The sequence below is a fragment of the Hevea brasiliensis genome, chromosome 15, assembly GCF_030052815.1.
Source record: "Hevea brasiliensis isolate MT/VB/25A 57/8 chromosome 15, ASM3005281v1, whole genome shotgun sequence".
Lineage (NCBI taxonomy): Eukaryota > Viridiplantae > Streptophyta > Magnoliopsida > Malpighiales > Euphorbiaceae > Hevea > Hevea brasiliensis.
This window is the reverse complement of record NC_079507.1, coordinates 51,871,781-51,894,294: the sequence shown is the minus strand read 5'-3', so window position 1 is coordinate 51,894,294 and position 22,514 is coordinate 51,871,781. Positions and strand designations below refer to the sequence as shown.

General features: G+C 32.0%; 1 pseudogene; it reads left to right on the top strand.

Annotated features, from left to right (window-relative positions):
• Window positions 1–12,313: 12,313 nt before the first annotated feature.
• On the top strand, window positions 12,314–22,164 carry LOC131174054 (putative pentatricopeptide repeat-containing protein At3g18840; annotated as a pseudogene).
• Window positions 22,165–22,514: the final 350 nt, after the last annotated feature.

Here is a 22,514-nt window from a genome sequence, read left to right as displayed (position 1 = left end):
AAATCAATTTCATGCCATAACCCTTGTAGATCATTGTAGTATTTTTCTATGGATCCACCGCCTTACCGCATTCGAGATAGCCATCGTCGAAGGTCATAAACTTGTGATGAGTCAGATCCATCAAAGTATGTAGTAGCAATAGAATCCCAAACCTGTTTGGCTGTGGAGAACTAAATGAAATTCCCAACCAAGGATGGCTCCATTGAATTGATCAGCCACCCTTTCACAATGGCATTCTCTGTTTGCCATTTGCGGAAAGATGGGTCTGTCTCTGGTGGCTATGGAAGGTCTCCGTTGATATATCCCAGTTTGTCTTTGCCTGAGATATACATCTCAACAACCTGGGACCATAAGGCATAGTTAGAGTCATTTAACTTGATGTTTATTGGTACTGTTGTAGAATCAATGGCGAATGAGGCCTGGGTACATGACATAACTTCTGTTATCTTGGTTGTCAAGTTGTCAAGTATGGATTCGATTGAGGTGTTTAGTGATGATGCTAGTTTTGTATGGTCTTCCATGGCTTTCAGCGGCTTGAGTTCCTTTCCAAGTCAATTCACAAGAAACCCAACTTGCTCTGATACCATGTTAAAGATAGTAATCAGATCTATATTTCATTCATCATTTGTATCCAATATATACAGGTACAAAGAGAGAGTTTAAGAAGATATATATGGCAATACAAGATGTAAGGCTAAATTTAATCATGTCCTTGAAAACCAAGAAATCTCTACAATTGTGATGACTCACGCCAACAGTTACATTATGAATGAGTTAGTTTTGGGAAATTTTTAAATTATGATTTTATTGTTATTATGGATTGAAAGGAATTTTGCTTTGGAAAATTATGATTGGAATATGGTTACATGGGAAATGGATAAAATATGTTTTGAATTGTGATGGGCATAAAAATTATTGGATATTGGAATTGACATTGAATTGAATTGTATTGTGATTTTATGCTCACAAAAAGGATAATGAAATTTATGATGTTGTTTTATATCTCACTACAAATGCTTGACATGTTATTACCCGTCCCTTATTTGTTGAGGAGACACTGAAGTTAGCTTTATTTTGATTACCATGGTACGTGCACATGCTTAGATCCTCCTCTTATCAGAGGTTAGATCTAAGTTTAACTTGGCCCTTTTCGAAAGTAATTTGTTGTGTGGATGTAATGTGCACGAAGATTCTATCTCCCCGACCATAGGGAGTGAGAATCACTTCGAAGATGGCCCTTACAGATTAGTCTTGCATAGAGTTAGTGAGATTAAGAATGGTTTTTAGAAAATGAGCAATGGCGATTTTTAAAATTAGAATTGTACATAATTGATTTTAGTGAAATTTTCTCTTATTTTCATAAATTGATGGAATTATTTTAAATGTTCAATTATGATTGCCAAATTGAATTTCTTGATCAATGTCATTAAAATACTTGATTTGTATCATTGAAAATATTGACTTTGATTTGATGAATTTCAAGATGTCCAAATTTTTTGCTATAATTTTGTCAATGTATAGTGTATTATGTTTTAAATTATAGTTGTGCACTACTAAGTTTACCGCTCAGCGATAGCTTTGTATGCTGTCGCAGGTGAAAGGAATATAGAGCAGCTGAGTAAGATTCTTTGAAGACACATTGGGACTAGCTCCGGGTATATCATAGGTATACCCTTGTACATTAGATTTTGATGTATTCATGTAATAATATGTATGTAAATTATTTGAACAGTTATACAAAAACTCTTGTAATATTATTTTGGTATGTAATGAAATGAAATTTATTGTAATATTAATTTCAGAATTTATTTATCTGTATATTTTTGTAATATTAATTTTATTACCTTAATGAACGTAATATTCATATTTCTTCCCGAGTTTTGTAATTAATGAATGGTTTTCTTTATGATAAGTTTGGTTTGAAAATGAATTGAGTTGACTACTGGGAATGATTTATTAATTGTTGAGATTGAATTAGGAGATTAAATTGATTTTATTGGAGTTGTGGTTGAGAAACTATATTGGGAGTGTTTTTCTTTTCAGGTTTGAAGAACTGTTTTCTCAAAATACAGCAGGCACTCTGCCGAAATTTTGAAAAATTTTCGTAACACCAGATTTTAATCGAGGACTTGATCCATGACCAAAATTTTAATTAAAGGCTTTTTAATAAATATTCAATATTCCCACCACTATAAAAATAATCGAAAATTGTTTTAAAATCCCTTGTAGTATATTAAATAAGTTACTAGTAGGCGAAGTATGGTAATTCATTAGGTGTACTACGGGATCATATTACATCTTACGAAGAGTAGGGCGTGACATGTTTAGTGGTATCAGAGCAGGTTTTAATGTAAATTTTGAATTGTGAATTTAAAAATAATTTTTCGGTAAATACAACTGCTTGAATGTTTGATACATATTGCACATTTGCATCATAAATATGAACTAACGGAGAGAAATCTCCTTGTATTGGTTGTACAGGAAATAGAAAATCCTATGAAAAGATATGGAAGAGAAAGATAAGACAATAAAACAGTTTGTGACGACGGAAGTGCAAGGTGAGGCCCCAGCTCCTCAGAGTGTCGAAAGCCCAATTGTACCAGCCCCACCTGTACAAATTACAGCACAAATGGCCATTTTTTTTCAGTAGATGGCTGATAACCTGTCAGCCCAAGCCCAAGTACAAACCCAACCCCCACAAGGGCAACATGAAATAGAGAAGAGTGAGAAACCTATGGGTCAGAGTTCGAGTAGTGGTTTAGGAAAGAGAAAAGAGTTTGAAGGACCCCGAACCTCTAAGTATGATAGAGGCGGATCTTCAGGGTAGAAGCAATCGAGAACCAGTAGTAAAAAAACCAGAAGTTCCTACCCTATCCGTGTCTGTGATATATGTGGCAAGTTACATGGGGGCATTTATCGTAAGGCCGTTGGGCCCTACTATAATTGTGGAAGAATCGAGCATTTTGCCAGAGATTGTATTACAGCACGTCGACCTATGCCACATACTACCCTAGAAGGATCAGTCCAAGGTTCTGCTTTTAGAGATTCACAGATAGTTAATGGAGGCAGAGGTAAAGGTAGAGGTGGTGTTACTGACAGCTAGGGTATAAGGCATCAATCTGAACGGAGTAGTACACCGACCCGAGTGTACCTCATGCATCAAGAGAGAAAAGCAGAGACTTTTAACATAGTTGCCGATACGTTCTTAATTTTTGAAAGGAATAATTATGCACTATTGGATTTCTGGCTCTACTTACTTGTATGATAACATTAGAAGTATATATTTTGCTGTTATTCCCTTGCATAGAAATAAATTTTGATTCTTTAGTGACTAGTCCTTTAGGATAAGGACTAAGACAATAAGTGTGATTGAAATTAGTCTTGGAGCAGTTGCTAGGGAGAGACGTCCCCTAGAATACGATAAATTATAGAATTAATTGGTGTACCTATTTAGTGCAAGGTAAAAAGACTTAAAAGTGAACTATAATAATATAGCTGTCCTAGATGAGGACAAAGGTATTACCGCCAATAGATATTAGTGAGTACCATAATAAGAATAAGATATGAATTCAAGAAGGATAAGATATAGGAAAATTTGATCTATTGGGATGTATCATAGTAACTATGCAATGTTCTTGATATTGATACTGTAAGCTACAGATTACAGTACTCACTTGAGATTATTGTGTAGAGCTACGTACTACTCGATAGTACACCAAGATCAGAATAGTTGCAAACGGCTTCTGTTTTGATATAGTTATGACAAAATAGAGTTTTCTTATTAAAAATGAGTTGAAAATCCTAATCCGAGATTTAAAACTCTAAAGTTAGAATATTGAAAGGGTATAGTTATAAGATAGCTAGAGTCCTTGACTTAGTTATCTAACCCAAACTACGATACGTCAGAAATTGCTATAAGACTAGAGATTTCGGTATAGTCATAAATTAAGATAACATTGATAGGGTGAGGTCATCGGGTCTCGAATAGGGGTTATAACTATTTTGGTATTGTTATGGATTCTTCACCTAAAGTCTAGCGAAAAACAATATTATATTAGTGTAATAGCAAGGCACAAAGAAAAGTTTTATTCCCCTGAAGGAGACAGGATGCTATAGATGATAATCATAAATTATAAAATGATGTTTTAAGGGGTTTATTATAGGAAAAGAGAACAAGTAGTATCATGTAGTTGTGGTAAGGTATAAGAGCATAACAATGTTTTCTCATAAGAGATTGAGGAATGTCACTAATGAAATAATTAAAGTTAAGTTGTGGAATGGAAAAAGAAGTAAATAGAAAAGTAAGGATGAGGATAATAAATAGGAATGATATTAAAAAAAAATAATAATAATTATTGTAGTATAAAGACATAGAAGAGCGAGTTTCAGAGTAAGTTAACTTAGGACAGTGTTAAGAGCCCTGCCCTGGAGCTCAAAATTGTAGGATAAGGGTCAACCTCTGTTATCCCCAATTCAAGTTATAGTAGATAGTATGGGGATAATATCCATTTAAGTTATAACAAAGATAGAAACATTAGTTAAGGATTGCCACCAGAACAAACAACCTACTTAAGACGCGTAATGATATTCCGAACTATTCTATCAAGTAAGAAATAAGTTAAACAAAAGCAAACAAGATGGTGTAAAATGGCACCTAGGCCTAGATTCGAAGTAAAGTTAGCAAGATAACTGTTATGAATCTATGGCCAATGATTAGATAAGTATTTCTAATACGACCACAATGGTCATTTAATAAGGAAATATGAATCGAAATATTAAATAGAACAATAGTAAGAGAAGATTAGTGTTATACAAACAAATTATACGTTGTATTAGATTGTTAAAAGTCTTACATAGACTCAAAGAAAAGAAGATTATAAGATTATGTAGAAAGGAGAAAAGCTAAGTTCTCACTTCATAGGATTATATGAGGTCCTAGAAAAAATGGATCCGTTAACACACAGATTTGCTTACCTCTAGAATTGAAAAGAATTTAAATTTAACTTATGACAGAAGCTCATAAGGAACTTGGCACACGAGGTGAGCAATCGATATGTAAATATTATTGGCTAAAGTGTTACGGACCAACATTCAGACTATGAGGCTACATGGAAATGTGAGAGAGACATAAGAAAACAACACATACGGATGATTAAGGACAGAGAGTGGGCAAAATTTCGAGGTCGAAATTTCTTTTAAGAGGGAGAATGTAACACCCCTACATACATAGTCTTGTGCAAATCATTGTTCTAGTGACCAGTGTCAATCCGGACAATTAAGAGGATTAGAATCATATTTAAGTCACCTAGAAAAGCCTTGAACAAAAATTAATAGTGATTAGCAGAAGGGTAAATACATATCAGAAAAATAGAACATAAAAGGTTAAATGAGCCGGGGGTCACAGCGATGGGTGACCACACCGGGAAGTAACTACGAGATCAGTCAAAACCCTAATTTCGTAAGGAGTTTTGTGACACCGCAGTCCTAAGAATTATTGCAAAGCTAGTGAAAATGAGAAAACAACAGAAAAGAGTTGAGAAGTAGATCAAATAATTAAATCAGGGTTCCGGAAGAAATACAAAATTATTGGTAAACCGGATCAGACCAGCGATGGGCAAATTGGTCAATTCACCCTTAGAGGTGACTCTTGGCCTAACTATCCAATAAAATGTGAGAAATTAAAATTGTGAAATATAGAATTAAATTGAAGAAGTTATGGAAAAACAAAGGAAAAGAAAAGAAAATTAAAATAAGAATTATGACATCACTATTGTGACCTAAGCATGACATCATTAATCCATAATTTTAATTTTGTAAATTTTGGGATCATAACAACATAAAGTGACCAATTAAAGCAAAATTTTTACTTCCCATTTTTCTTCCTCTTCCTTGCCGAATTACACCTCTTTCTCTCTCATCTCTTTCTTTCCTTAGTCCTCCACTAAAGCTCACTTTGAGCTTTTATACCCTTAAATTACCCCATTAATTCCTTACAAAACTTGTAGAAGTCTTCAAATTAAGCTTCAAGAAAGAGATTGGGAGAAGTGAAATTAAAGAAAAAATGGAGAATTGGAAGTTCAAAGTGATCAAGTGAGGTAAGTTAGCTCCAAGCTTTCTCTTTATATATTTGATGCATTTAAGTGTGAAGAAGTTGAGATAACATGAAAATTTAAGAAAATCATGCTTGATGGTGAAGGTGCCAATTTTGGCCAGCCATAGTCCCTTAGGGTATGATGATATTTATTTAAATTGAACATGTAATTAGGCTTAATTAAGTAGGTGAAAGTAGTTTGTAAGCTTTAATTTTAATGATTTGTACAAATCGTGAAATTAGGGTTTATGGCACTTAGAAAGTGGGAAAAAATTAGAAATTTTTGAAATTGAGACAAATTAACCTAATTGAGACTCAAAGTAGTCAATTGGGACCAAATTAGGATGTGTTGGAATGGTGGGAAGTGAAACCAAATTTGGATTGGTAAGGGTCCAAATCTGGGCAGCCAAACCTTGGTCCACTTAGAGGACTACAACTGTAAATCTGCTACTCCAATTGGTGTGAGGCCAATTAGAAATGAAAGTAGACACATAATGCCACCATTTTCATGTAGAAACCCTGCCCTGAAAATAACTTTAAGTTAGTGAACAATTAAGTCAAACCCGGATTTGGCACACTACCACTGTACAGAAATGACCAAATAAACAGTGTTTATTCATTTGGCTATAACTTGGTCTAGGAAGATCCAAATGACCTGATTTTTGAACCATTAGAAAGCTATGACATAGTAATACAACTTTCATGAAGAATACCAACCCAAATTCTGCCAATAATCAAGTCGAATTGTCACCCAAAATTGGGTCACCAAAATTGCCAGAACCAAGAATTTGCCCAGAATTATGGATTGTAACCAATCTGGCCAGCCTTAGAAAAATAGGCATAACTTGAGCTAAAAAACTCCAAATGGAGTTATTCAAAAAGGAAATTAAAGCTAAGACAATAAAGAACAACTTTGATGAAGGACATTTAGCCAAATTCCCACAGTAACTAGACCAAAGGAACAGTAGAAAATAGTGACCCAAAACTAAAAATTTACAATGTCTCCTAGGAAGCTTAGAAATTTAAATGGCAACCAATGCCAACCAATTTGACACTCAAAATGTGGTATGTGGGTGTCATTAGAATTAACATACCCCTTAAGTATGAAAAAGTTAATATTTTGACTTAAATAGTACCATGAATAGTGTCACCATATATAAAAATGTAAAGGACCGAATTTAAGAACCGTAATGAGTAGGATAAGTCTGCAAAAAAATTATTGGAATTAATTATTGGAAATGGATTGAATGGATGCTAAAGCACTTTAAATTTATATGTTTTAGTTGGAAAGGGATCTTCGAAGGAAAGACAAAAATTGAAGTAAACTAAGTTAACAAAGAGGTTTGTGCACAACTAGTTTTCCATTTATAATGTTTTGCATATTTCCTTTCATTAAATGAGTTTATTTTCTTTATGCATTATGTTTCTTAAGCATTGAACTTATTTCAACAATTATGAAAATGTGTTACATTATGAATGAGTTAGTTTTGGGAAATGGTTAAATTATGATTTTATTGTTATTATGGATTGAAAGGAATTTTGCTTTGGAAAATTATGATTGGAATATGGTTACATGGGAAATGGATAAAATATGTTTTGAATTGTGATGGGCATAAAAATTATTGGATATTGGAATTGACATTAAATTGAATTGTATTGTGATTTTATGCTCACAAAAAGGATAATGAAATTTATGATGCTGTTTTATATCTCATTACAAATGCTTGACATGTTATTACCCGTCCCTCATTTGTTGAAGAGACACTGGAGTTAGCTTTGTTTTGATTACCATGGTACGTGCACATTTTTAGATCCTCCTCTTATCAGAGGTTAGATCTAAGTTTAACTTGGCACTTTTCGGAAGTAATTTGTTGTGTGGATGTAATGTGTACGAAGATTCGATCTCCCCAACCATAGGAAGTGAGAATCACTTCGAAGATGGCTCTTACGGATTAGTCTTGCATAGAGTTAGTGAGATTAAGAATGGTTTTTGGAAAATGAGCAATTGTGATTTTTAAAATGAGAATTGTACATAATTGATTTTAGTGAAATTTTCTCTTTATTTCCATAAATTGATAGAATTATTTTAAATGTTCAGTTATGATTGCCAAATTGAATTTCTTGATCAATGTTATTTAAATACTTGATTTGTATCATTGAAAATATTGACTTTGATTTGATGAATTTCAAGATGTCCAAATTCTTTGCTATAATTTTGTCAATGCATAGTGTATTATGTTTTAAATTATAGTTGTTCACCGCTGAATTAATCGCTCAGCGATAGCTTTGTATGCTATCGCAGGTGAAAGGAATATAGAGCAACTGAGTAAGATTCCTTGAAGACACATTGGGACTAGCTCCGGGTATATCATAAGTATACCCTTATATATTAGATTTTGATGTATTCATGTAATAATATGTATGTAAATTATTTGAGTAGTTGTACAAAAACTCTTGTAATATTATTTTGGTATGTAATGAAATGAAAATTATTGTAATATTAATTTTATTACCTTAATGAACATAATATTCATATTTCTTCCTGAGTTTTGTAATTAATGAATGGTTTTCTTTATGATAAGTTTGGCTTGAAAATGAATTGAGTTGACTGTTGGGAATGATTTATTAATTGCTGAGATTGAATTGGGAGATTAAATTGATTTTATTGGAGTTGTGGTTGAGAAACTATATTTTGAGAGTTTTTCTTTTCAGGTTTGAAGAACTGTTTTCTCAAAATACATTCGGCAATCTGCCGAAATTTTGAAAAATTTTTGTAACACCAGATTTTAATCGAAGATTTGATCCATGGCCAAAATTTTAATTAAAGGCTTTTTAATAAATATTCAATATTCCCACTACTATAAAAATGATCAGAAATTATTTTAAAATCCCTTGTAGTATATTTAATAGGTTACCGATAAGCGAAGTACGGTAATTCATTAGGTGTACTACGGGATCATGTTACATCTTACGAAGAGTAGAGTGTGACATGACCCCTATGATCAGAGCACATCGTATCTATAGCTTGATATTGTTTATATACATTTGCTAACCGAACTTGTTACTTATACGGTTAACTTTATATTTTTATATAATATATTGTATTTTTATTAACTAATTATTGTAAATTTTATCATTATGTTAATTTATGCTTATTACTAATTATATAAATATAATAATTATTAATTCACTATTTTTTTATTATTAAAAAAATTAATTTTGTGACTAATTATAATCCATCACAAATTTGTGAAGGAAAGCATTCCGTAAAAAAAAGAAAGTCAAAACAATTTGTGTCGGACAATAATTTGTGATGAACTTTTCATCACTAATTTGTCTGAATTTTGTGAAGGATTTGTGCTTTAACCAGCCCACATTTTGTGACGGATGAATGAATTCTATCACAAATTTTGACAAATTTTCTGTCACAATTCCTTCACAAATTTGTGATGGCATTTTCTTATTCGTCACTAAAAATTTGTAACAAGCAAAATTGTAACGTCAATTTTTTCGTCACAAAATTGTATTTGTGGCGGATTTTTCCGTCACAAATTTGAATTTTTCTTGTAGTGAGTACACTATTTTTTGTGGACTCTAAAATTTAAGTAAAGACATTAGTAATTGAATAATTGTTTTCTCTCTTTTTGGGTTGTTTAGTATGCAAATCCTAGTTTCCACCTCAAATGAGTCGATTTATAGATAATCACTCTAATGAATAAGGCACCTATCTAATAAAAAAGTAAGTTTGATTTTTCTGGTCTTTTTTTTCAAAAGTTTAATTATGTTCGGTTAACATTAATGGAAATTGAGTAGTAGAAAGAAAAAAATTGTTATTCGGTTCCATTATTTGTCCATTATAATTAAAATATTATACTTAGACTTGTTTGTTTAATGAAAAATATTTTATGTATTTTATAGTGTTTGATACATTTAAGAAAATGAACTAATGAAAAACATTTTCCTAGTCAGAAAAAAAAAATTAAGTCATTTTTCATTTTCTAGACTTTGATAATCTTATTGAAATTTGAAAATACTTATATATACACGATATAAATATATATCATTAATTTAATATTACAACCAAATAATGAAAAATATTTTCATGAAAAATATTTTCAAGTTATTTTTTGTAAAACAAAATGAGTCTTGGTCTCAGTTTGTTTCATAGAAAATATTTTCTTTTAGAACTTTTTTAGCATTTGGGGTATTTAGGGTATGAGTCAACAAAAAATACTCTTCTAATTAAAGGAATTTAAAAAAAAAAATAACTTTATGTTTTTAAAAGATCAGTAAATTATTTTTTGAATTTTGATTATCTTATTAATATATGAAAATACTTACATATGTATAATATAAATACATACTATTAATTTGATATTACAACTAAACAATAAAAAATATTTTTATGGAGATTTTTTGTAAAATATAATTTTTTTAAATTATATTCTGTGAAATAAACGTAACATTAATTGAAATATGACACATCTAATAAAATTAATGCAGATGATAAGTTTGATATATTTTTAAGAAAAGTATAAATTTAGATTTAGTATCATGTGATTATGTTTTTTTTTTTTTTAAACTTACCATTTACTTTGACTAACGTTCCCTATAAGATAATAAGTCAGTGATAAAATGTCAAATGAATAATAATGAGTCTCATAAAAGAATATAAGGTAAAAATATAATTTCATTATTTTTTGATTTAAAAACTTACTACAACTGGTTAGAGGGATTTTTTAAAATAAAATTAAAATTCAAAGGTTTTTTAATAATAAATTAAAATTAAGGAATAAAAATAAAATACCTAGCAAAGTCAAAGATAGACTATAAAAATTATTCTCAAATTAAACAACAGGTATAATATAAAATGTGTTGAATTTACGAAAATGATAACCATTATATATCCATTATCACAAAAAAAAAAAAAAATACATTCAAAAGGTTAAAAAAGCATAAAATCACACTATATTAAATTATATTATCCTTTATTTTTGTTTTATTGATTAGAATTTGATTCTATTAAAAAGGTGTGCGAAAATTATTTAAAAATTATGAATATATTTATTTATGCAGGACAGAGTATTCTTAAAATTATTTAAAAAAAATTAATTTCGATACGTGTAAAATGCCTGAAGGATATCTTAACTATAAGTATTGATTTAGAAATTAGCAATCAAATAATAATGAATATTGAAAGAATAACAATAATGAATATTTAAAAAATAAAATTTTCTAAAAAGGGATCTTTTATAATTTAATTTAAATATTATAAAATATATTAATTGATTTAAAATAAATAAATAAAACCAATTCATTAATGTTTATGGTTCAAAAGCATTATTATTAAATTCAAACTGATTCAATAGGTTGACCTAGTGAATCGGTGATCTAGATATAAAATTGATCAATTTTCTCATTAAATTAGATAAAAGGTTGACTAAAAAAATCTGGATGACCCGGTAATTGAACAAGTGACCCATTAACCTAGTGATCCATTAACTCGATTGATTTAAATTTTTTTAATTTGAAAATTTTAAAAATATTAATTATATTAATATTTTAATATTTAAAAATTTAAATTTATATTAAGCCAATGAATAAGATATTTTTTAGTTATTAATTTTTTTTCATTTATAGTAATACAAGATATTTGTTAAATTATAAGTATATTTTTTATTTTTAATATATAATTAATATTTTACAAATATTAAGAAGATAATTATTAATTATAATAATATTTTTATTTTATATATTAACTATAAATGTTGAGTACAAAATATTTAAAATTTAAATATTTTTAATTTTTTATATAATTTTGAATAATATTATTAAGATATATGGAAATATAATCTAATAAATTTTAAAATATTAATTTTAAAATTAAAATTTAGTTGATTAAAGTTATTTAATTAATTAATAAATTTAATTTGTAATTAATGTATATTTAATTATTTTTTTTTAATGAACCAACTGTTGACGAATCTGATCACTCAGATAACTATGACCAAGAGTACATTCTGCTTCAATTCTGCAAGAGTAACCCAAATTTTCAATCCAATTCATCTGCACGGAAGTTGCATCTGGCCCAAGAGCAGCGTCCCTTAAAATGAAGGTTGGCCTGTTTGGTTGTGTTTCAGGAGGAACTAGCAACTGGAAATGAGATTCTTGGGCTGAGCGCGAGACACCAACCCGTTACAGCTAAAGGGCCGAGGTGTATTCCTTTCTTCCTTCTTTTTATATTTTTTTCTTTTTTGTTTTTCAATGTTCTTAATTTTGTATACCCACATCAGTTACTTGGGGGGAGATTGGATTGAGAAAATGGAGAACAGTGTGCTGAGGAGATTGGATTGTGTTTCTCGTCACCTTTTGCTACCACTTGAAATTAACAATCTTGCTCTCTACCTGGTTTGATTATCTAACTGACATTGTTTTTCACTTTTCTTGAATTATTTTGTACTGTGTGACACTAGGTGCACGTCTTTTGTTGTTGTTGTTGTTGATGAACTAAGGTTTTAGTAAAAGGTGGGCAAGCAAAGCAAGAGGAAGCAGACGAATAGTTATAGGAGGCATGGTATTGGCTATTCATGCCCCCCTTTCAATCCATCGGAGTCCTAGAACCACCACTCCTGGCAAGGTATGTATACGTGTCTTCTCAAAACCTTTTTTTCTATTGAATTGGTTGGGTTTTCTTTAATTTGTTAAATTGGCTATATATTTTACTTTGTTTTTGGTTGATTAGTAAAATGGAATCATCTGTTACTCCTTGTAATCCTTATGAAAGTTATGTGCATTTTGGGATTTTGTTTTGTTTTCCCTTCACTATGGAAAACGTATCAAACCCTGATAGGAACTGTTATTATTTACAGAATAATGTGTTGGCCAGTACTTACTAGTGGTGCTTACTTTCTATTATTTGTAACTTGAAATTATATGCTGTGATGTGAACAATGTGGAAACTCATTGCATCTGATGTAAGGTTAATTTGGGTTGTATTTTTAACTAAATGTAATGTGTGTGTGCGCCAAAGTAAGTAAAATGTGTGAAATAGTGTATAAAAGATTTCTTTTGCTGGTCCTTACATGAAGGGATTAATTGAATTCAGGTACAATATGCACTGGGAGGTGTAGCCAGGAATATTGCCGAGTGCGTTTTGCAGCTTGCAACTAAGCCTTACCTGATTAGTGCTGTGGGCATTGACATGGCTGGTGATTTTCTTTACTTTTCCCCCCTTTTCAACTATGAGAACTTTACATTTTTTTTTTTTTTTGGAGTCATGTCCTACATAGTTATACAATCAAGCCTTGTATTTTTGCACAGATCACATTAACTTTGCTACATTATCTGAAATTGATTGTTGGTACAAACAAAAATTCCAGCCTTTTGAAGTTGAGACACTTTCACATCAGTTTCTGCCTATGATCTGTTTTTGCTAAATACCTTAGAATCTTAATGTTTATTACAATTGAACTTGCTGTCCCACTGTTGTTATGTATTTGTTGTTATTCTATGATTATGTATTTGGGTTTGAATCATTTCATTACTTTGTTCCGGTGATTTTATAGATTCCTGCCTCAACTACCCAAGTCTCCTTGTTACTTGTATACAATTGCAACTAAGTTTCATTTGTACATGAGTGTCATCCATAAACTTGTTTATCTTGTGCTTAAAGTTTATTACTACCCCCACAACTCCATGTTACTTGTATATGACTGCATGTAAGTTTCATTTGTGCATGGGAGTGTTCTACATAAATTTGTATATCATGTGCTTAAAGTTTACTACTACTATAGCATATCAGATTTAGATAGTAGTTGATATTTCTGAAACTGAGAATTTCTTTTTATTCCTTGTTATAGGGAACATGTTTTGGAGTACTGGAATTCTTCTGGCTTATCCACAAAAGGTTCAACTATGTGATGTATGGAACCTAAATAATGTGTGGAACGTAAGCTTATTCATAGCAATATATTTTATTCTTTGTTCCTAATGCACACACAATTGCCCTGTATGTTTTATTTCCAAATCTTACTTGGTTTGCCATTTTAAAACACCATAGGAATCTAACAATAACGCATCAATTCTTGTTATGAATTGCCTACTAGGATGAACCTGTTATCTTGTCATTGGAGTCCTAACAAGCTGAATGATTTTAATTAGTCTTACATGATCAATTTCTGGCATCTTCATTTTAACCATGATTGACTCCTTTCCTCGGGTATATTTCTTACTGAAATTGCTCATGACAATGGAACACTGAGGAATATGGAGTCTGCCTCAAAATCATTTAGAGTTAAATAGTTAGGTAAAATGGTATGTATGAGTTGGGATTGAAGGTGCTGAAAAATCTCAAAAAGGCATTTGCAAATTTACTCTTTTTTTTTTTTTTTAATCTCTCATTTGGAGAATTATCTTCCTTGGGAGGTGAAGTTAGAGAGGACTTTAACATGCACTAGTTTCCAAAAGAGATGGGGAGGGCCAGCTTGATGAATAGATAATTTGGAATATAATACAAAACTGGTGAATTTTCTGCTTTTAGATTGTTGAACAAGTAGGTTGTTGTGGGATGCAATATTGCAATTTACATAATTGTTGGTATCTCCCCAGGACTGTTGCACAAGTAGGTTGTTGTGGGATGTAGTATTGCAATTTACATAATTGTTGGTTTCTCATGGATATCTGGTTTATTTAGGAGTTTTTATATAGGAAAACAGAGTGTCCTCAAGTAGATTACTTTTACTATTTTTGCGTTTTGAGGGAGAGGAAAAGCCCTCTTTCTATGCATGTCAACTTGGATTAGAGTTTTGAATCATGGGAATTCATAGCATTTCGAGAGGAAATGTGGTCCTTTACTTGGAAGTTTTTATTTTTATTTTTTATTGTTTTCTTGGCAATCGAATAGCACATCAATGAAGAGGTTGGTAAATTATTGGTGGAATAGGCATTCAAAAACACCAAGATGTCAGAACTGCTGTCATATGAACATTTTTGACATGTGTGGAGAGTTGGTGGCTGATGTTGCAAATGTAGAGGCAGTTGTAAGTTTATTTTGAATAGATTACATTTAGGAGTGAGCATTCGGTCGGTTTGGTTCAAAACCTAGCCGAACTGAAAAAACCGAAAACCGAATTTTATATAAAAGTAAAAACCGAACCGAACCTATTTATACATACAGCCGAACTGAATCAAAACGATAAAAATCGGTTCAGTTCGATTTAAATATTCAATTCTTTTACATCTGTATTTCTTCCTTCAATATGTAGAGTGACCACCCAAATCAATTCCAAATAACTATCCGAAACACAAATTTCCATTAATATAAACTCAATATCACAATCATCCAAATCAATAATAAAAGAAACATTACAAATTGAACAAAATAAAATAACAAATAAATGGAAGAACATTGCTAGATCTGCGTAGATCTATTGTGCAGATGTTGTGGCTCTTTAGGCAACGGTGTTGGGCTCTAAAAAAGCACATGCAAAGTTGAGACCAGAACAAAAAGAGAAGAGAAGGAGAGGTGGGCGTCGGGCAGAGAAGAAATGAAGGGGAAGAAAAATTAATGGCGTAGAGAAAAACAAGAGGATAAGAGAAATTAAGGGAGATGAGTGGCACTGGTTAGAGAAGAAATAAGGAGAGAATGGTGGGAGAGGTGACTGGCGGCAGACTTGATAGGGAGGAAGAAATAAGGTGGAGATAAAGTTAGGGTTTTAAAGAGTATATATATGTATAAGAATTGAACGGTTGAGATTTCTTTAAAAATATGAATGGTTGAGATTAAAAGTCGATTAAAACTAAATAAAAAGATAAGGCACATGTGACTGTTGGGTTTCGAGGCTGGTACCTCTTGGTACTTAAGAATGGGCTTTGCCTTTAAGCTATGAGAAAGGAATGTGCAAATATTGTCTTTTAATTAACTTTTATTCGGTTCGGTTCAGTTCAACTGAATTTTTTCTCCTCAAAACCAAACCGAACCGAAATAACCGAAATTTTTAAAAATCAAAACTGAACCAAACCAAATTATCATAAAAACCGAATTAAATTACCGAATTAAAGCAGTTCGGTTCGATTTATTTGGTTCAAACCGAATAATGCTCACCCCTAATTACATTGATATAGGATCCATTTGACTCCCAATTTATATGGGCTTCAAGAATAATATTAAATTTAGGTTTCAGAATGCTAATTGTTTTAATTATGATCTCATCCCAATTCCCAAGAAAAAATTTCGTCACCCCTGAGTGGATTCTGCAATCCAAGTGCAATATTTCTTCTGTTTCTGTACTGCTGGTTGATGCAAATCTCATTTCTCCTGCTTTAGAAGCTGCTTGTCAAGGTAATAACATATCACTGGACCCTCTCTCTCTCTCTCTCTCTCATGCATGTATAATTGATGTAGCTGTTTATGAACTTGATGCTACTCATAATTTCTCCCTTCATCTTTCTACTTCTTTTTCCTTTCTTTCCCATTTTCCAATGAATTTTTTTTTTACTCAGTGGCAATAAAATATAACATCCCAGTTCGGTTTGAGCCTGTTTTAGTTGCAAAATCCACAAGAATCACCACAGTTGTTAACAATGTGAGTACATTTATTTATTATTATTTTTTTTTTTTTGCATATGTATTCTGTACTGAACCAATATTACTGACAGACACAGTGCTCTTCAATATGGTCACTTCTGTTTTCATTGTTCAGAAATCAATGATAAATCAACGATGTGTTATTTTTTTAGAATGCTCAATGACATTCTTTTCATTATCTCCTTTGCTTTTTTCTGAATCAAGTGTTATTGTGATCATGTCAACTTTCAGAATTAGAGAGATCGGTATTACTAGCTTCTTTTTATGCTCATTGTTCTTTTTTACTGTTACCTTGTGGTGTATCACATTTCTTTTGGATAATCAAGAAGGGTTGAGGATTTTGTACAAATATGTGTACATATCAGGTGAATGATAAGTAGTTTTAGGATAACGTCAATATACTTCCATTACATTTATTCATAAGCGTAAATTGTGCTTCATTTTTCTATGCGGTAAATATTTGATTTAACTTCCAAGAAAAGTTGTATGGCATGGACATTCTGTTTTGAGTTTGAACAGCTATAAAATATCTGATTGGGAAAAATCATATTAAACATTATGGAATATGTCATTTAAGTATTAAGTTAACCATGCATGATGCTTTAAACCAAAATTTAATAACTTGTTTCAGAGAAAACTCCCTGATTTACTTTGTTCATTCATTTTTGAACTATATCTGATGTAAAGGATTCTACAGGTAACTTCTGCATCACCCAACGAAGATGAGCTTATTGTCATGGCAAATGCTTTGTCTTGTGGAAACATGTTTCATCCAATTGAAAAGGATAATAGCAAAAACCGTTCAACAGAGTCTTCATTCCAAATATTAAAATCTGCCATCTTGGTTTTGCTAGAGAAGGGTATCAAGGTAGTTGTTGTGACTCTTGCTGCATATGGAGTGTCTTATGCTCTAAGGAGTCAAACTTCATGAGAAGTAATTTGGAAAGAACCAAAAAATATGGAATTAGCAGATGGTTGTATGATATTGTAGCATCAAGCTGTCCTTCAAGTAAATTTTTGGGTGCTATGCAGGCTCAGGGGAGTTCTCATCTTTTTGCTGTGCATTTTCCTGCACTTCCATCCTCAGTTGTGAGGCTTACAGGGGCTGGTGACTGCTTGGTTGGTGGGACACTTGCTTCTCTTTGAGCTGGCTTAAATATCATGCAAAGTGTTGCAGTTGCCAAAAGTGCTATTGAGGCAGAGACCAATGAGGCTTCATCATTTAGTTTGGCCACAATTGCAGGTACGAGTAAGAACACATGTTTGTACATTTTGGTACAAAGGGAATTGGATACATGAAGTTTTGTTCACAAATAACATTTGAAATGATGGAAGAATGTCTCCCCGAAAATGATATATAAAAAAAAAAAAAAAATTAAGAACAAGCTTGTGATCAACTCTCCAGGCATCTATTTGATAAAAGATGTTACATCAATCTAGATGGTCTAAGCAATAGCTTTGATTCTTTATGGTTTTATGAAGAATTGCCAGGATCAATAGGGCTGATGATGGAATTTGTTTTGTGCAGATGATGCAAGGCTGGTGTATTCTGCTGCCAAAGTTTTGTTGCTGTAAATCAAATACAATGCCGAAATGTTGAACTGGTCATATTGTTGTAAATCAAACAGAAATGGGAGCTTCTTAGGATGGTATCATGGCTTTCTTCACCTCAAGAAACGTGTTGGACAGACCAATTTCCTTGGAGATTCATGTCTGACTTAGCAGTAAAAATCAAGCATTTGGCCTCAATTCAGAAGATAAAAGATAATGAAAGATTCTTTAATGATGGCAATGATTCCCCAATCTTGTATCTAATTCAGAAATGTAAGCTCTGAGGAACAAGTTCATTAACCTTCTAAGCCTGGAGTACCATGATGGCTATGGCTTATGTATAATGTTAACCTCATATTCTATTTCTTTTTTGTGGCTGTCATGTTTTGGTAATGTTATCATTAGTTATGGGTGAAAAGGTCAAATGCTTATTTGGTAGGACTAATGATAATTTTTTAAAGTGATTTTTTTTTGGAAAATTACTAGTTTATCTATTTTAATGAAATCAACTATTCGATCTTTCTATTTTCAAAATTATATTAATTAGTTTTTATATTTTTATTTCGTTTACTGTTTTAGTTTTTTCTCCAATCATTTTAAGCAACGGTGTAGATTTCATTTAGTTCCTGTATTTTGAAAAATAAATTTAAATAGTTTCTTTATTTTTTGAATTTGAACCATTTAATCCTTGTAAAAATAGTCTCTCTTTTAAATAGTTGATGGAAAGCTTGATTTAAATTAGGGATTAAAAAGTAAACAAAATAACTAATAATGTATTTTTCAAAATAATTCAAAAAATTGCAAGCATTTTTGCTATAGCTACTCAGTCAGGAGTCATGCATATGCATAAGATATTACTACTTTTTACGACAAGTCGTTTACAGACAAATAATCTCCCGGTTAACTACAGCACAAAAGAAGCCCGTTCATAAGTTGAAGCGAAACCCGTCGGACGGTAAACAGCAACGGATGCAAAACGCATCGTTTTCCCTATATTAAAAGCCTCCCTCGCAATTTTCCCTCCCCTTTTGAAACTTTAGAATGATTGCCAGTATGCCATAGCAAGGCAAAAATGTCTCTGTTGTTTTCATTTCTTTGAGTTAAGAAAGAATCTCATGGTGGAAAATTCTCTCTATTATGTGGATGTAAATGAGGTCCCTGAAAGATGGTCACAGATGTCAAGTCCAGTCCATAAAGGCGGGGTTGAAACTACGTATCTTCACCTCCAATCAACTCATTAATCTCTACTCTAACCATGGCCTTACACGAGAAGCTCAAAGTCTGTTCGACGAAATGCCTGATAGAAACGTCTTCTCTTGGAATGCAATAATCTCTGGGCATATAAAAGCCCGCAACTTATCTCAAGCAAAAGTTATATTTGACTCTGCTTCTGTTTGAGATTTGGTCACTTATAATTCAATGTTATCGGGTTATGTAAGCGCTGATGGGTATGAATCCGATGCGCTTGAATTGTTTATTGAAATGCTAAGGGACCTTTACAAGATTGGAATAGATGAGTTTACTCTCACAACTATGGTTAACCTGTTTGCTAAGCTGTCTATGTTGTCTTATGGGAGGCAGGTGCATTCGTATATGGTTAAAACTGCTAATGATAAAAGTAAGTTTGCTGTGAGTTCTTTGATTAACATGTATTCCAAATGTGGGAGTTTTCAAGCGGTCTGTGAGGTGTTTAATGGATGTGAGTGAGTAGCTGATATAGTTTCAAAGAATTCTATGTTGGCAGCTTGTTGTAGAGAAGGTGAAATGGACCTAGCTTTGAGGCTGTTTTGGAGAGAGAATGAGTTCAATGATACGGTTTCTTGGAATACATTGATTTCAGGTTTTGCTCAAAATGGTTATGAGGAGTCATTGAAGTTATTTGTTTGCATGTTGCACAATGGTGTGAAATGCAATGAGCATACTTTTGCCAGTCTTTTAAGTGCTTGTACTGGTTTAAGGAACTTGAAGCTTGGAAAGGAAATCCATGCTTGTGTTTTGAGGAATGATTTGAGTTCAAATCCATTTATAGAAAGCGGCCTCATTGATTTTTATTGTAAGTGTGGGAATATGAAGTATGCAGAATCAATACATTTAGCAAATAGGATTGAAAGCTCCTTTTCAATCACTTCTATGATTGTGGGGTATTCAACACAAGGAAACATGGTGGAAGCACGTAGGATTTTTTATTCTTTAGCAGAGAAGAATGCTATTATTTGGACTGCTTTGTTTACTGGGTATATGAAATTACTAAAATGCAAAGCTGTTTTTCAACTGTTTAGTGAGTTTAGGTCTAAGGAATTAATGGTTCCCGTTGGTTTGATCCTTGTAAGCATGCTTGGTGCCTGTGCATTGCAAGCTGCACTTAGTCCGGGAAAGCAAATTCATGGTTATGTATTCTGAATCGGAATTGGAATGGATAAGAAAATGACCACTGCTATGGTTGACATGTACTCAAAATGTGGCAGTATAACATATGCGGAAAAAGTTTTCCAACAAGTTACTGAAAGAGATTCTATCCTTTACAATGTCATGATAGCTGGCTATGCTCATCACGGACATGAGAATGAAGCTATCCAGCTGTTTCAGGAAATGATGGAGAAAGGAGTCAGGCCAAATACGGTAACTTTTGTTGCACTTCTATCAGCTTGCCAACACTGTGGATTGGTAGATTTAGGTGAAAGTTTTTTTAATTCCATGACCAATAAATATAACATATTGCCTGAAATTGATCACTACGCAGGTATGATTGATCTTTATGGAAGGGCTAATCAACTAGAAAAGGCATTATCGCTCTTGAAAAAGATTCCTATAGAACAACAGGATGCTATAATCCTTGGGGCATTCTTGAATGCTTGTAGGCTAAATAAGAATGCAGAATTGACAAAAGAGGTGGAGGAGAACCTGTTGAAGATTGAGGGAAATAATGGGGCTCGATATGTGCAGTTGGCTAATGTTTATGCAGCAGAAGGGAACTGGGCTGAGATGGGGAGGATAAGGAAGCAGATGAGAGGAAAGGAGGCCAAGAAGTTTGCTGGTTGCAGTTGGATATACCTAGATAATGGAGTCCATATATTTACCTCTGGTGATAGAACCCACAGGAAAGCATATTCTATATATTCAATGTTAGCATGTTTGAATACAGTGCTATATGAAGTTTCCGGAGTAATCTGTTAAGATGACAATGTTCTGATTGTTAATGTCGACATGCCAACAGAACTACTGTAGGGTATAGAACATACAAATATGTTGTACAGTCTTGCTTCTGTATGGAGGCTCACTTGTTAAAACATGAAGTACTGAGGGTCGATTCACTAGTAATGTTCCGGAGGTATGTGGAAATATTATAGAAGCAGTCAATTAGGAGAGTTTTCATGGATATTACCATAAGCTTTCTCTGCAGTTCCAATGTTTATACCACACAAACTATTGTCAGTTTTTTTTTCTCAAAATATTTGGGAGCATATAAACACTAATTTAAGTTTTTTTTGTAAATAATCATTTTGATAAACAATATTGTTAAATATTTTTAGTTATGCATCTGGTGGTACTTGACTCTAATTTTCTTTAATATTAAATTTTTATTTTCTTAACCATTAAAATAACATGTTAAATTCTATATTTTTATAGTATTTTTGATAATAATAATAATAATATAAAATAGACCTTAATTAATTTTATATTGGACACACTTAATTACAAAATTTTAAAAATTTGTTACAAATTAAATTGTATAATGTTTTCAGTGAGACACTTATTAATTCTCTTTAATAGTTAATTTCAGTTTTTGTTTAATTATTATTCATCTCAACATTTCTCTTAGCACAATTTTATATTTACATATATTCAGGATATTCTCATATTTAAATCAGACAGTCGACTACCAAATTTATTAAATTTAATATTAGCATTTTAGTTTCCCAGTTTTGACAAGTGAATATGATTAATTCATTATACGCTTTAGTTTTTCATTCAGGTGATGCATTTTCCCCCTGACAGGAGTTGGCAACTCACCTGAAATTTCATTTTCTGAGCATTCCGATCGCCAAATCTGTATTATGTCGTGGTACATAGACTGAAACGACCTGTAGGGAGAAGTAGGGTAGCAGGGTGTGAATGACAACCAGAAGAGTGACAAGCCAATACAGAGGGTTTGGAGAGCAGGCTTCCACTAGTGCTCTACACGCTGTTGTAGATACAATAGGTGAAGGGAACCATACATCACCAAAAATATATACCAGAAGACTATGCTTACCAGATGAAGAAGTGCTGGATCCAAGTGAAGTAGTT